Source organism: Cervus elaphus, chromosome 20 (assembly GCF_910594005.1).
Source record: "Cervus elaphus chromosome 20, mCerEla1.1, whole genome shotgun sequence".
NCBI classification, from domain to species: domain Eukaryota; kingdom Metazoa; phylum Chordata; class Mammalia; order Artiodactyla; family Cervidae; genus Cervus; species Cervus elaphus.
This window is the reverse complement of record NC_057834.1, coordinates 97834314-97847568: the sequence shown is the minus strand read 5'-3', so window position 1 is coordinate 97847568 and position 13255 is coordinate 97834314.

Here is a 13255-nt window from a genome sequence, read left to right as displayed (position 1 = left end):
TAGTTATTAAAGAAAAACTGATTATGATATTTCTGAATTAGTCCCTAGAAGTTTGGAAAAATGAATTTTCATCAAGGATCAGGTCAACTTGGGCAGGTCAAGTACATTAAAGTAATAATAACCTTTCAACCTGTAAAAGTTCTGCTCATGAGACTTCATAGACAGCTTTTTCTTTTGATTAGTAGTGTAAGTGATATGTCAAAGTTTTGTCCCCCACTCCTTTTGCCATGTTTGCCTTGGAAATGGAACTGGGAGTGCTATTCTTGTCCTAGTTCTCATTACTGAGGCCAGGAAATGTTAGAGAGGTGTTGAGTTGTCAGCATTAGCTCTAGCTTTCTCAGGATGGAGGGAGATTGGCTCACCACTAATTCTTCCTTGTGGTTATTACCTTTGACAAGCTACTACTCATGAGCTGGTTAAGAATGACTTATGTGCTCAGCAGAGTACTGTAACATTTCAAACATTATCATCATTCTGATTTTTTTATCTGTAGGATTTGAAACTCTGCCACAGCTTCCTCTTCCTCCCTCCCTCTTCTACCTTCCAACATTTTTGCTTCTCTTGGGCTTTTCCTTCATCGTTGTCTTTTGACTTTGCTCCGGATATTTTAATAGATAGCAAGGCTCCTGCTTTTGGAAGTAAAGGAAAAAGATAAAATTTTAGCTCTCAAGAAGCTCACAGACTAGTAGGATAGGCGAAAAAGGAGCCAGATAATGACAAAACCATGTGGCAACTTTTGTCAGACACTTATATTACTTTTATATTGCTGTGCAACAAATTCATTCCAATTCCAAAGAAAGGCAATGCCAAACAATATTCAAACTACTGTGCGGTTGCACTCATCTCACATGCCAGCAAGATTATGCTCAAAATCTTTCAAGCTAGGCTTCAGTAGTATGTGAACCGAGAACTGGCAGATGTACAAACTGGCTTTGGAAAAGGCAGAGGAACCAGAGAGCAAATTGCCAACATATGCTTGATCATAGAAAAATCAAATTAATTCCAAAAAAACATATACCTTTCCTTCATTGACTATGATAACATCTTTGCCTGTGTGGATAACAGCAAACTGTGGGATATTCTTAATGAGATAGAAATACCAGACCACATTACCTGCCTCCTGAGAAACCTGATGCAGCACAAGAAGCAACAGTTAGAACTGGACATGGAACAACGGACTGGTTCCAAATTGGGAAAGAAATACTTCAAGGCTGTATATTGTTACCCTGCTTATTTAACTTATATGCAGAGCACATCATGAGAAATGCTGGACTGGATGAAGCACAAGCTGGAATCAAGATTGCTGGGAGAAATATCAACATTAGATACGCAGATGATACCACTTTAATGGCAGAAAGTAAAGAGAAACTAAAGAGCCTCTTGATGAAGGTGAAAGAGCAGAGTGAAAAAGCTGGCTTAAAAGTAAACATTAAAAAAATAAAGATCATGGCATCCTGTCCTATCACTTCATGGCAAATAGATGGGATAAATGTGGAAACAGCATTAGGTTTCATTTTCTTGGGCTCCAAAATCAACGTGGGCAGTGACTGCAGCCATGAAATTAAAAGACACTTGCTCCTTGGAAAAATAGCTGTGATAAACCTCGGCAGTGTATTGAAAAGCAGACACATCACTTTGCCCACAAAGGTCCATCTAGTCAAATCTATGGTTTTTCCACTAGTCATGTATGGAAGTTCTTTGCTGTTGTTAACTTGGAGGCCACCTTTACTTTCTTACGAGGAGGGCCACTCCATAGGGAGCCCACAGCATGACATGTGATCTGGCTTTATCAGAGTAAGCAGGTGAGAGGACAAGAGTGCCAACAAGATAGCAGTCAGGGTTTTTGTAATTTAATCTTGGAAGTGACATTATCACTGTTGTGTGTTCTGTTTGTTAGAAGTGAGTCACTAGGTTGAGTCCATACTCGAAGGAAGAGAATAGCCAAAGATAGGGGGTAGAGATCATTGGGGGGCCATTTTAGAAATCGCCTAAAATACCTGGAATAAAATGTCTGTCAAAAAGTCCATAAACAACTTCTTGTAGGAGATGAGTCTAATTTTCAGGCCAGAAGTTCAGTTCAATTCAGTCGCTCAGTCATGTCCGACTCTTTGGGACCCTGTGAACCGCAGCATACCAGGCCTCCCTGTCCATCACCAACTCCCAGAGTCCATCCAAACCCATGTCCATTGAGTTGGTGATGCCATCCAACCATCTCATCCTCTGTCATCCCCTTCTCCTTCTGCCCTTAGTCTTTCCCAGCATCAGGGTCTTTTCAAATGAGTCAGCTCTTTGCATCAGGTGACCAAAGTATTGGAGTTTCAGCTTCAACATTAGTCCTTCCAGTGATACCCAGGACTGATCTCCTTTAGGATGGATTGTTTGGAACTCCTTGCAGTCCAAGGGACTCTCAAGAGTCTTCTCCAACACCACAGTTCAAAAGCATCAATTTTTCGGCACTCATCTTTCTTCACAGTCCGACTCTCACATCCATACATGACCACTGGAAAAACCATAGCCTTGACTAGACAGACCTTTGTTAGCAAAGTAATGTCTCTGCTTTTTAACATGCTGTCTAGGTTGGTCATAACTTTCCTTCCAAGGAGTAAGCATCTTTTAATTCCATGGCTGCAATCACCATCTTCAGTGATTTTGGAGCCCAGAAAAATAAAGACAGCCACTGTTTCCACTGTTTCCCCATCTATTTGCCATGAAGTGATGGGACCAGATGCCATGATCTTAGTTTTCTAAATGTTGAGCTTTAAGACAACTTTTTCACTCTCCTCTTTCACTTTCATCAAGAGGCTCTTTAATTCTTCTTCACTTTCTGCCATAAGGGTGGTGTCATCTGCATATCTGAAGTTATTGATATTTCTCCCGGCAATCTTGATTCCTGTGCTTCCTCCAGCCAAGCGTTTCTCACGATGTACTCTGCATATAAGTTAAAAAAGCAGGGTGACAATATACAGCCTTGACGTACTCCTTTTCCTATCTGGAACCAGTCTGTTGTTCCATGTCCAGTTCTAACTGTTGCTTCCTGACCTGCATACAGATTTCTCAAGAGACAGGTCGGGTGGTCTGGTATTCCCATCTCTTTAAGAATTTTCCACAGTTTATTGTGATCCACACAGTCAAAGGCTTTAGCATAGTCAATAAAGCAGAAATAGATGTTTTTCAGGCCAGAAAGTGACTTAGAATTAATGATTGAATTAGCAAGTTATCTCACTTCTGTTTAGGTTTAGAGTGTACTAGATTGGATGCAGCTGAAAGGGCTAAAAACAGTGGAGCATGTTGCGGTTACAAACATTTATTAAAAGGCTATGTGCAAAAAATTGTGTTGGATACCTTCATACTTTTGTTTAGTCTTCAAAAAGTGTTGCTTGGAAAAGAGTCTAGAGGGTAGAGTTTCTGTATGGGTTGTGCCCTGCCCAGCTCTCAGGTCACTACCCATAGCGTGAGCAGCATGTGTTGGGAATGTGCACATAGTGGGTGAATGAGTTTAGTGGTTACATCCTTGTGCCTGGAGTGAGCACTTCCTTATTAGTGATGTTATTTTATAAAGTTAATTAAGATATCTAAATCTTAGTTTCATCATCTCCAAAATAAGGAATTATTAAATTTCAGGATTGCTATGAGGACCACCTGAGAACATCATCACCATCATCATCAATTATGCAGTTCTTACTAACATTCGGGCACTCTTCTCAGAATTTTGAATATACTGACTTTCACAGTAACCACACAAAGAAGGTGTTTTTATGGTCCATTTTTACCAATGAGGAAACTAAGTCATTGAAATGTTAGTAAATTTGCCTCAGGTCACAGAGCTGGGAACAGTCCAACTCTTTACTCTGTGTTTTTGATGTCATCTTTCATGTAGAGGTGGGCACAATAAAGGACAGAAATGGTATGGACCTAACAGAAGCAGAAGATATTAAGAAGAGGTGGCAACAATACACAGAAGAACTGTACAAAAAAGATCTTCCTGACCCAGATAATCACGATGGTGAGATCACTCACCTAGAGTCAGACATCCTGGGATGCAAAGTCAAGAGGGCCTTAGGAAGCATCGCTACAAACAAAGCTAGTGAAGGTGATGGAATTCCAGTTGAACTATTTCAAATCCTGAAAGATGATGCTGTTAAAGTGCTGGACTCAATATGCCAGCAAATATGGAAAACTCAGCAGTGGCCACGGGACTGGAAAAGGTCAGTTTTCATTCCAATCCCAAAGAAAGGCAATGTCAAAGAATGCTCAAACTGCCACACAATTGCACTCATTTCACACGCTAGTAAAGTAATGCTTAAAATTCTCCAAGCCAAGCTTCAACAGTATATGAGTTGTGAACATTCAGATGTTCAAGCTGGATTTAGAAAAGTCAGAAAAACCAGAGATCAAATTGCCAGCATCTGTTGGATCATTGAAAAAGCAAAAGAGTTCCAGAAAAACATCTACTTCTGCTTTATTGACTATTCCAAAGCCTTTGACTGTGTGGATCACAGAAAACTGTGGAAAATTCTTCAAGAGATGGGAATACCAGACCACCTGACCTGCCTCCTGAGAAATCTGTATGCAGGTCAGGAAGGAGCAGTTAGAATTGGACATGAAACAACAGACTGGTTCCAAATCGGGAAAGGAGTACTTCAAGCTGTATATTGTCACCCTGCTTATTTAAATTATATGCAGAGTACATCGTGAGAAATGCTGGACTGAATGAAGCACAAACTGGAATCAAGATTTCCAGGAGAAATATCAATAACCTCAGATACGGAGATGACACCACCCTTATGGCAGTAAGTGAATAAGAAGTAAAGAGCCTCTTGATGAAAGTGAAAGAGGAGAGTGAAAAAGCTGGCTTAAAACTCAACATTCAGAAAACTAAGATCATGGCATCCAGGCCCTTCACTTCATGGGAAATAGATGGGGAAACAGTGGAAACAGTGTCAGACATTATTTTTTTTGGACTCCAAAATCACTGCAGATGTTTTACAGTAGCCATGAAATTAAAAGATGGTTGTTCCTTGGAAGAAAACTTATGACCAACCTAGACAGCATATTAGAAAGTAGAGACATTACTTTACCAACAAAGCTCCAACTAGTCAAAGCTATGGTTTTCCAGTAGTCATATATGGATGTGAGAGTTGGATTATAAAGAAAGCTGAGCACTGAAGAATTGATGCTTTTGAACTGCGGTGTTGGAGAAGACTCTTGAGAGTCCCTTGGACAGTCAGAAGATCCAACGAGTCCATCCTAAAGGAAATCAGTCATGAATATTCATCTGAAGGACTGATGCTGAAGCTGATGCTCCAATACTTTGGCCATCTGATGCAAAGAACTGACTCATTTGAAAAGACCCTGATGCTGGGAAAGATTTAAAGCAGGAGGAGAAGGGGACAACAGAGGATGAGATGGTTGGATGGCATCACCGACTCAATGGGCATGAGTTTGAGCAAGCTCCGGGAAGTTGTGATGGACAGGGAAGCCTGGTATGCTGCAGTCCATGGTATTACAAAGAGTCGAACATGACTGAGGGACTGAACTGAACTGATGCTAACTCTGAAGTGGTCTTAGTCTAGGGGAAAGCAACCTGGATAAGCTCCTCAGGGCGTTGCTATATTGTAGTGTGGCACATATACTGATTTGTATAAGAATAATTGTATACCATCAAGAAAATTATAAATTTTATATTACATACCTTCTATAAGAAGGACTGGAAGTATATATTTTAGAAGGCTTCTATTAGATTCACTAAAATAGTATGAGTTTGATGCTATCTTGGGTAAGCTTTAGGTATCTGGAAAATTGGTTTATATTGCACACCATATTCCTGAGCAGTGTCAGTTAAATGAGGTATGCCTATATAAAACGAGGTTTGCTGAATGCAGTAGCTTTGGATATTTAGGTATGAAGTGAACCTCAACATTTCTTAGTTCAGTTTCCTTCATCTTAACTGAAACTATAGAATATTCTGTAATCCATGAAATGGATTATGTTAAAAGAATGTGATCCACAAAATAGACTTCTGTTTTCAAAAAGGTATGCATACTCACCCACTAGTTGTAGCCTTTCCATATAGGTATGCATATATAATAGTATATTCATGTACTTTATTCTATGCTGCTCTCAAGGAATAGAGAATGGGGCTAGTAGGTGAAGTGTTAGTTCTTAAAGAAAACAAGCATTTTATCTGTGAAGACACAGCAACCCCCACAGTCTTATGCTGTTATAAATTCATATTCTCCATCCTAAATTGGCTCTCAACACTGATTGGGAAGAAAAAAAACTTATATTTCCGCAGTCATCTCACTGTTCTCATCTTACAAAATATCTAAATTAACCTTTCATTTTTATTCATTGTCTTGTTTTTTTACTTTAAGTGTTTTCAGAATTTCCTTTCCTTCTTGCTTCATGTATCTCTAAATAATATCTACTTTCATACTGTTAGAAATGTTCAGAAAGCATTTTAATGAATTCAGTTAAGCAAGTGGACATTGGAATCAGAACTACTTTTGTTTAGATGCTTGTTCTGTTGTTTACTAGCTGGGAAACTAAGGAAAGCTTCTCAAATTCTCTAAAATTTCATTTTACTTCTATGTAAACAGGTATAAAAGTGATACCCTAGGTACATTAGGATGTTCTAAGGATTAAATTATATAACTCATATGGAACTCTTAGTATAATGCCTGGCAGGTAGTAAGAGGTCAATAAAAGTTAATTATTATTGTTAAAGCTACTATTATATTTAATATATTTTTGTTCATATTGCTTGTTGGTGATAGTAATTTTTGGTGATAGTATTTTTCAGTGCTAAGAGCTTACAGCTCTGTGCCTTCAGTTCAGATGTCTTTTCTGGGATTCAGGCCTGCCTCTGCCCCACATCTAACTTTTAACAAAATATCTGCTAACTCAATTTTCATTGCTGATACCTTTACTTAAGACTTGGGCCTAACTCTGGGGAGAGCAAGGTCATTCACTTTGCCTAATATAATGGTGACTAGACTCTTTCACATTCCAGGTACTTTTCAGTTACCAGAACAGTCTTGTTTCTGCATTTACCATACAGTCTTGTATATTTTAAGACTGATCTCAAACTCAATTCAGCCTTTTTTCTTTAGAGGAGAGCTAGGTTTATCTGTGTCTTCAGCAGAACAGAGTTTCTCCATCTGCCTCCTCCTTCTAGGTGCTAGTTTCTTTTTTAGGTTCTGGTGGAGAGGAAGGAGAGGGAAAAGGCAAACTTCTCCTTATTGAACTAGGGGTGAACGCCATTCGGTTACTTGTTAATTGATGAGGTGTTTGGCTCACATTGATCACTTCTGTCATGGGACCCAGGAGGGTCCTGTTTAGATTCCCTGCTGACTCCCTGATATGGGAGATCTAGCTCTGACTTGGTATTTTCCAGGTTCTTTACCCTTCAGCTCAGTTAAGCCACTCAGTTGTGTCCAACTCTTTGCGACCCCATGGACTGCCACACGCCAGGCTTCCCTGTCCATCACCAACTCCTGGAGCTTGCTCACACTCATGTCCATCGAGTCGGTGATGCCATCCAACCATCTTATCCTCTATCATCCCCTTCTCCTCCTGCCTTCAGTCTTGCGCAGAATCAGGGTCTTTTCCAGTGAGTCAGCTCTTCGCATCAGGTGGCCAAAGTATTGGAACGGCAGCTTCAGCATCAGTCCTTCCAATGAATATTCAGGAATGATTTCCTCTAGGATTGACTGGTTTGATCTTGCAGTTCAAGGGACTCTCAAGAGTCTTCTCCAACACCGCAGTTCAAAAGCATCAATTCTTCAGCACTCAGCTTTCTTTAGAGTCCAACTCTCACATTCATACATGAGTACTGAAGAGACCATAGCTTTGACTAGATGGACCTTTGTCGGCAAAGTAATGTCTCTGCTTTTTAATATGCTGTCTAGGTTGGTCATAGCTTTTCTTCCAAAGAGGAAGCATCTTTTAATTTCATGGCTGCAGTCACCATCTGCAGTGATTTTGGATCCGAAAAAAAAAAATGTCTCTCACTGTTTCCCCATCTATTTGCTATGAAGTGATGCTATGAAGTGACTGGATGCCATGATCTTAGTTTTCTGAATGTTGAGTTTTAAGCCTACTTTTTCACTCTCTTCTTTCACTTTTAGCTTATCCCACAGCACCTTCCTGCTGAGAGTCCTCTTGGGAGAAGTTCTCCCAAGATAGCTCAAACCCAGCAACTTTCTAAAATAGTCTCTTGACTCTACCTTAACAGTATGTGAGGATTAACTTTTCCCTCCGTTTTTAGCCCTGTTCTTTTTTTTTCCCCCTATGGTGATCCAGGGGCAGATGAGTGAATCTGCTGGTTACACAGTGTACAGTTGGGGAACAAAATATTTTTCTCCATTTCTTGTAGAAATCCTGCTATTGAATAAGTAATTCTCTCAAAGCTCTCAATTTCCAGTGGATTTTGGAAGGACAACCATTCCTATAGGCTTGTGTTGAGAAAGGAAGAAAATAGTCTTTTGTCTTGGACACTGCTTCTGATAAGGCAATTCACTTTATCACCACCAGTCTTCATGTATTTTGACTATCAGAGATGATGGGTAATAAATATGGAAGAGAAGATGCTTGGATTCTTGCCTCTCATTAACCCTTGAAGATGTGTCTGGCCCCAACTGCTAGTAACCACTGAGCTTAGAATGCTAGAGCTTTGCATCTTTTGCCTATAATTTTGAGTCTTTGTAGCAATTTCTAGAAAACCGGGCAAAATCTCTTATGGACCTCTGTCACACTCAATTAAAAATTGTCAGTATCAGAGATCTGGGATCATTATTCTCCTGTTTTGATTTTGTATCTTCAGGGTCTAACACAGTATCTGCAAAATAAATATTTGTTGAATGAATGAAAAGCCAAACATAATACTAAGAAAATATGATCCTAAACTCTATACCACACAACAGATAAAAAACACAGTCCTGGAAATTGGCACCCAAAGAAATTGCTAATGTCATCTTTATACTGTAAACACCTGAAGTTCTTAAATTGGTCCCTCTGTTACCATTGTATTTATTGTGTAGATTTCTGTACTTTATGCTTTGGTTTCACTTTCTATTTATTAAATAATTACTTTATGAGAACTTTGGGAATAAATTTAAAACTTCACTGTACTTTACTCTCTTTTCTACAGAGAGTTCTGCTGCAATATAATGACTGTGAAATGATCTCAGATGTACTTAGGGTTATTAAAAGGCACAGTTCAAAAAATATTTTTATTTTTGTTCATTCTTTCCCAAATCACATTAAAATGGTCCTTTTGGCACTTAAGTGATTTTGTAAAAGTTTTATACTCACTTTAAAATGCCAGATTATTTTCCTAGTTTTTAAAATTTTCTTTTTTGAAAATGATTTCCAAGCAAAGAACTCAAGAGAATATTTAATCTAAATTCAGTCCATCAGAGAAATATGAATAAAATTTGATGCAAAGTACTAAATTATGTGTTTTGTAATTCCTTACAAATTTTGGCAGTATTACTGGATTTTTCAAGTAGATTTACCTGGGAGACCAACCATGAACCATCTTGAGTTACATTTGCTTTATCACTTGATAGAGGCAAATCACTACATATCTTTTTAAAAAACACAAAAAATATCATTTGGTGCTGTTCCAATACATTTGAACAATGTTTAGAAGAGGGAAAAAAATATAATCATTTAAGAAGTCCTGTTCAAAATATTGCTAGGAATTTATAGAGATTGCTAAAAAAAAAAAAAAAAAGGCTTGCATATTCAACCTTTTCATTGGCTATTTCAGGTGTCTATGTGGAATGGGCCTTATAAGACATGTTACCAGGGAAATCATTTCCTCACTGGTAAAGGATAATAGTGTACTAGGAGTCCATGTATAGCAAGTGTGTAATCTTGCTATGCTTCCATTTCATCTAGTACAAATATTATAGGGTCTAGATGCTAAGAATTCAGAAGGACAAAAGCAGTTTTTATAACCTTAAGTTGATTAATTTCCCTTTCTGATACTTTGTTGTTAGTATATAGAAATGCAGCAGATTTCCACGCATTAATTTTGTATCCTGCACATTTACTGAATTCATTGATGAGCTATAATAATTTTCTGGTGGAGTCTTTAGGATTTTCTGTGAGTAGTGTCATGTCATCTGCAGACACTGGCAGTTTTGCTTCTTTCTTTCCCATTTGTATTCCTCTTATTTCTTTTTCTTCTCTGATGAAAAAGAAATAAGATCATCTTGTTTATGGTCTTAGAGGACATGCTTTCATGACCCTGTACTTAATGAAGCTGCTCTGTACAGATTTATTGTATTTCCAGTCTAGTACCTGCATGCAAGCATGCTGGCATGTGTGCTTGCTCAGTTGTGTCTGACTATCTGCGACTCTATGAACTGTAGTCTGACAGGCTCCTCTTTCCGTGGGATTCTCCAGGCAAGGATACTGGAGTGGGTTTCCATTTCCTTCTCCAGTGGATCAAGCCTGAATCTCTTGCATTGGCAGGCAGATTCTTTACCACTGAGCTGTCTGGATAGCCCAGTTACCTAAAGCTGTAATAACTACTTGCATTCTATATTGAGAGATTTTCCCTCCTCCTCTAGAAACTTAGCCTCTTGCCATTATAGGATATCAAACAGAACCTTTGTTTTTGAAAACCTAGGGTGATGTGATGCAAATTGATTCTTTTGGACTGAAAGGACTGCAGAGGAAGTATTCCACCCTGGGAGAGACATTGTTAGAGTCCTTGAGTTTAGGTGGCACAGATGATGGAAGGTTGTTGAGAATAACAGGGACCATCATCTTGTTCCCCTCATACCCATAGTTCTTGGAAGTGGTGCTTCTTCCATAAGGCTGACTGTATTGTGGCAGTAGAATAAATGGCTTGAGACACTTATTAATAATTCCTTGAGTCCTAAGTTATCATAGAGAGGGTAGAAACCCTAGCCTATAAGGGGATGGTTGGACAATTCATATCACAGGGAAATCACCTCAAATTGAAGACCATAGTCTTTTCCCCCAGTTTCTTGAACTATGTATGTAATCATTCCATCCCATAACTCAGCCACCCCATCCCATCACTGCAACTCATGACTATTTTATGTATGACTTTAGGGTAGTAATTCTTGAAGTATGATTCCCTTTCCATATATCAGAATCACTTGTGAATGTTTTAGAAATACAAATTCTTAGGCTTACTAGTTAGAAATTCTAGGAAGTGGTATATAGAGCAAATTTTTCTGTACTACTCATGGGTCCATAATATTACACAACAGGTGTATAGAGCAAATTTTTCTGTACTACTTATGGGTCCATAATATTACACAACAGGTGCGTCAGCTGGGTCTTATGAGCGATGGGAAACAGAAACACAAGAGCCATCAGGACACAAGGCAATAACACAAAGTCCTTCTGGATCTATGATGGCATGGTCTGTCTTGGATTTACTCTGTAAATGTTCTGAGTTTTTCCTTGTTTAAAGATTTTTTTTTTCTGCTTCTCTATACATATGACTGGAGATACTTATTAATGATTCCTTGAGTCCTGAGTTATAGAGAGGGAAAAACACTAGTCTATGAAGAGATGACACTTTCTTAGCTCCACAACAGCTCAAGGAGTTAACAGATTGATTAATGAGCCAGCAACCCAATTTGAGGAGAAAGATTTGATTGAGTCAATTTCAGTCAGTTTTGGCCACATTGACGGAATCATATGGGACAAACAGGGCTGAAGGGGACTCACACTTGAGTCCCAACTTGTGATGGTTGGGACAGGGGTTCATATTATCACTGTGAACAGCAGGATTCAAGATTGAAGGCCACTAATATCAGTGGCTTTCATTTCTAATTTTTATTAAATTTTTTGTCCATAGTTTGATTCTTTTGTACTTTGAGTCCTGCGCTCATTTCCATATGCCTGGATATATGAAAATAAATTGGCTTTGGCAAGAAATTTAAGTTTTTGCTGGAGTGAAAGGTGGTTGAGAGTTTCACTTCCATATTGGAATTTTTATTGCTTTCTTAAGATATAAATTGTACTTCCTACAAAGCTCTGAAATAATAGCTCAATAATGCTAATGTTGTAGTTCAGGCATTTTAATTAAGAATTTTTAACTTTCACTACTGTAATATTCAAATAATGTATGATGCAGTGAACCTTTTTGGTTGCAAAACTGTAAGTTTAAGCAACATTTCAAATGAATTTAATTTTAACTCAGATTCTATGTAACTAACAATTATTTTTACTAATATCAAAAAACAATCACAGATTTGTTATGCCTTTAATCTTCCTTTTGTTTCTTTATTGTTAATAAACAAAGTCTTTATTGTTGTTTTTCACTTGCTAAATCATGTCTTACTCTTTGCAACTCCATGAACTGCAGCATGTCAGGTTTCCATGTCATTCACTATCTCCCTGAGTTTGCTCAAACTCATGTCCATTGAGTCAGTGATGCCATCCAACCATCTCATCCTCTGTTGTCCCCTTCGCCTCTTGGCCTACATTTTTTATCATTTCCTTACAACTAATTCTGCTGAATTCTCAACATTACAAAATCAAAGGGTGCCTTCAATCATAAAGACTTCAACATATAGTCCATAAACTGCCAAATGTCTTCATTTAGGGCTTCCCTGGTGACCCAGGTGGTAAGTAATCTGCCTGCAAGGCAGGAGATCCGCGTTCAATCCCTGGATCAGGAAGATGTCCTGGAGAAGGAAATGGCTTTTCATTTAAGGGCCAGAGAGGAAATATTTTAGGTGTTTGGGGCCACATGTAGTCTGTCATATATTCTTCTCTTCCTCCTTTCCATTTTCCTCCCTTCTTCCTTCTCATTCTTTTGCTGCTTGTCTTCTTCCTTCTTCTTTGTAACCTATTCTTAGCTCACGGGCCATGTAAAAACAGGCTGAAGACTGAGTTTGGCCTGAGCTGTAGTTTTCCAACCCATGATTATAATCCAGAAAGGAACTTGAAAGTGATTTAATGTTCTCTCTTCAAACTCTATGAATTTTCAGTCATCCTTTTGTGATTAAATCATAAGATGGGATTGTAGAAAGAGGGTGAAACATGCACATCAATGGAAGGAAGAACAAATAACTTCAGAATATAAAGACTAGAATCATGTATCTTATCCCAGATGTTACATAAATTTTTCACTTAATTTTCTTCTTTTTTCTTTTGTCACTTAATTTTCTAAAACATACTCATGGGTTTTTTTTTTTTTTTATTATTTTTTTTTTCCAGTGGGTTTGTCATACGTTGATATGAATCAGCCATGGAT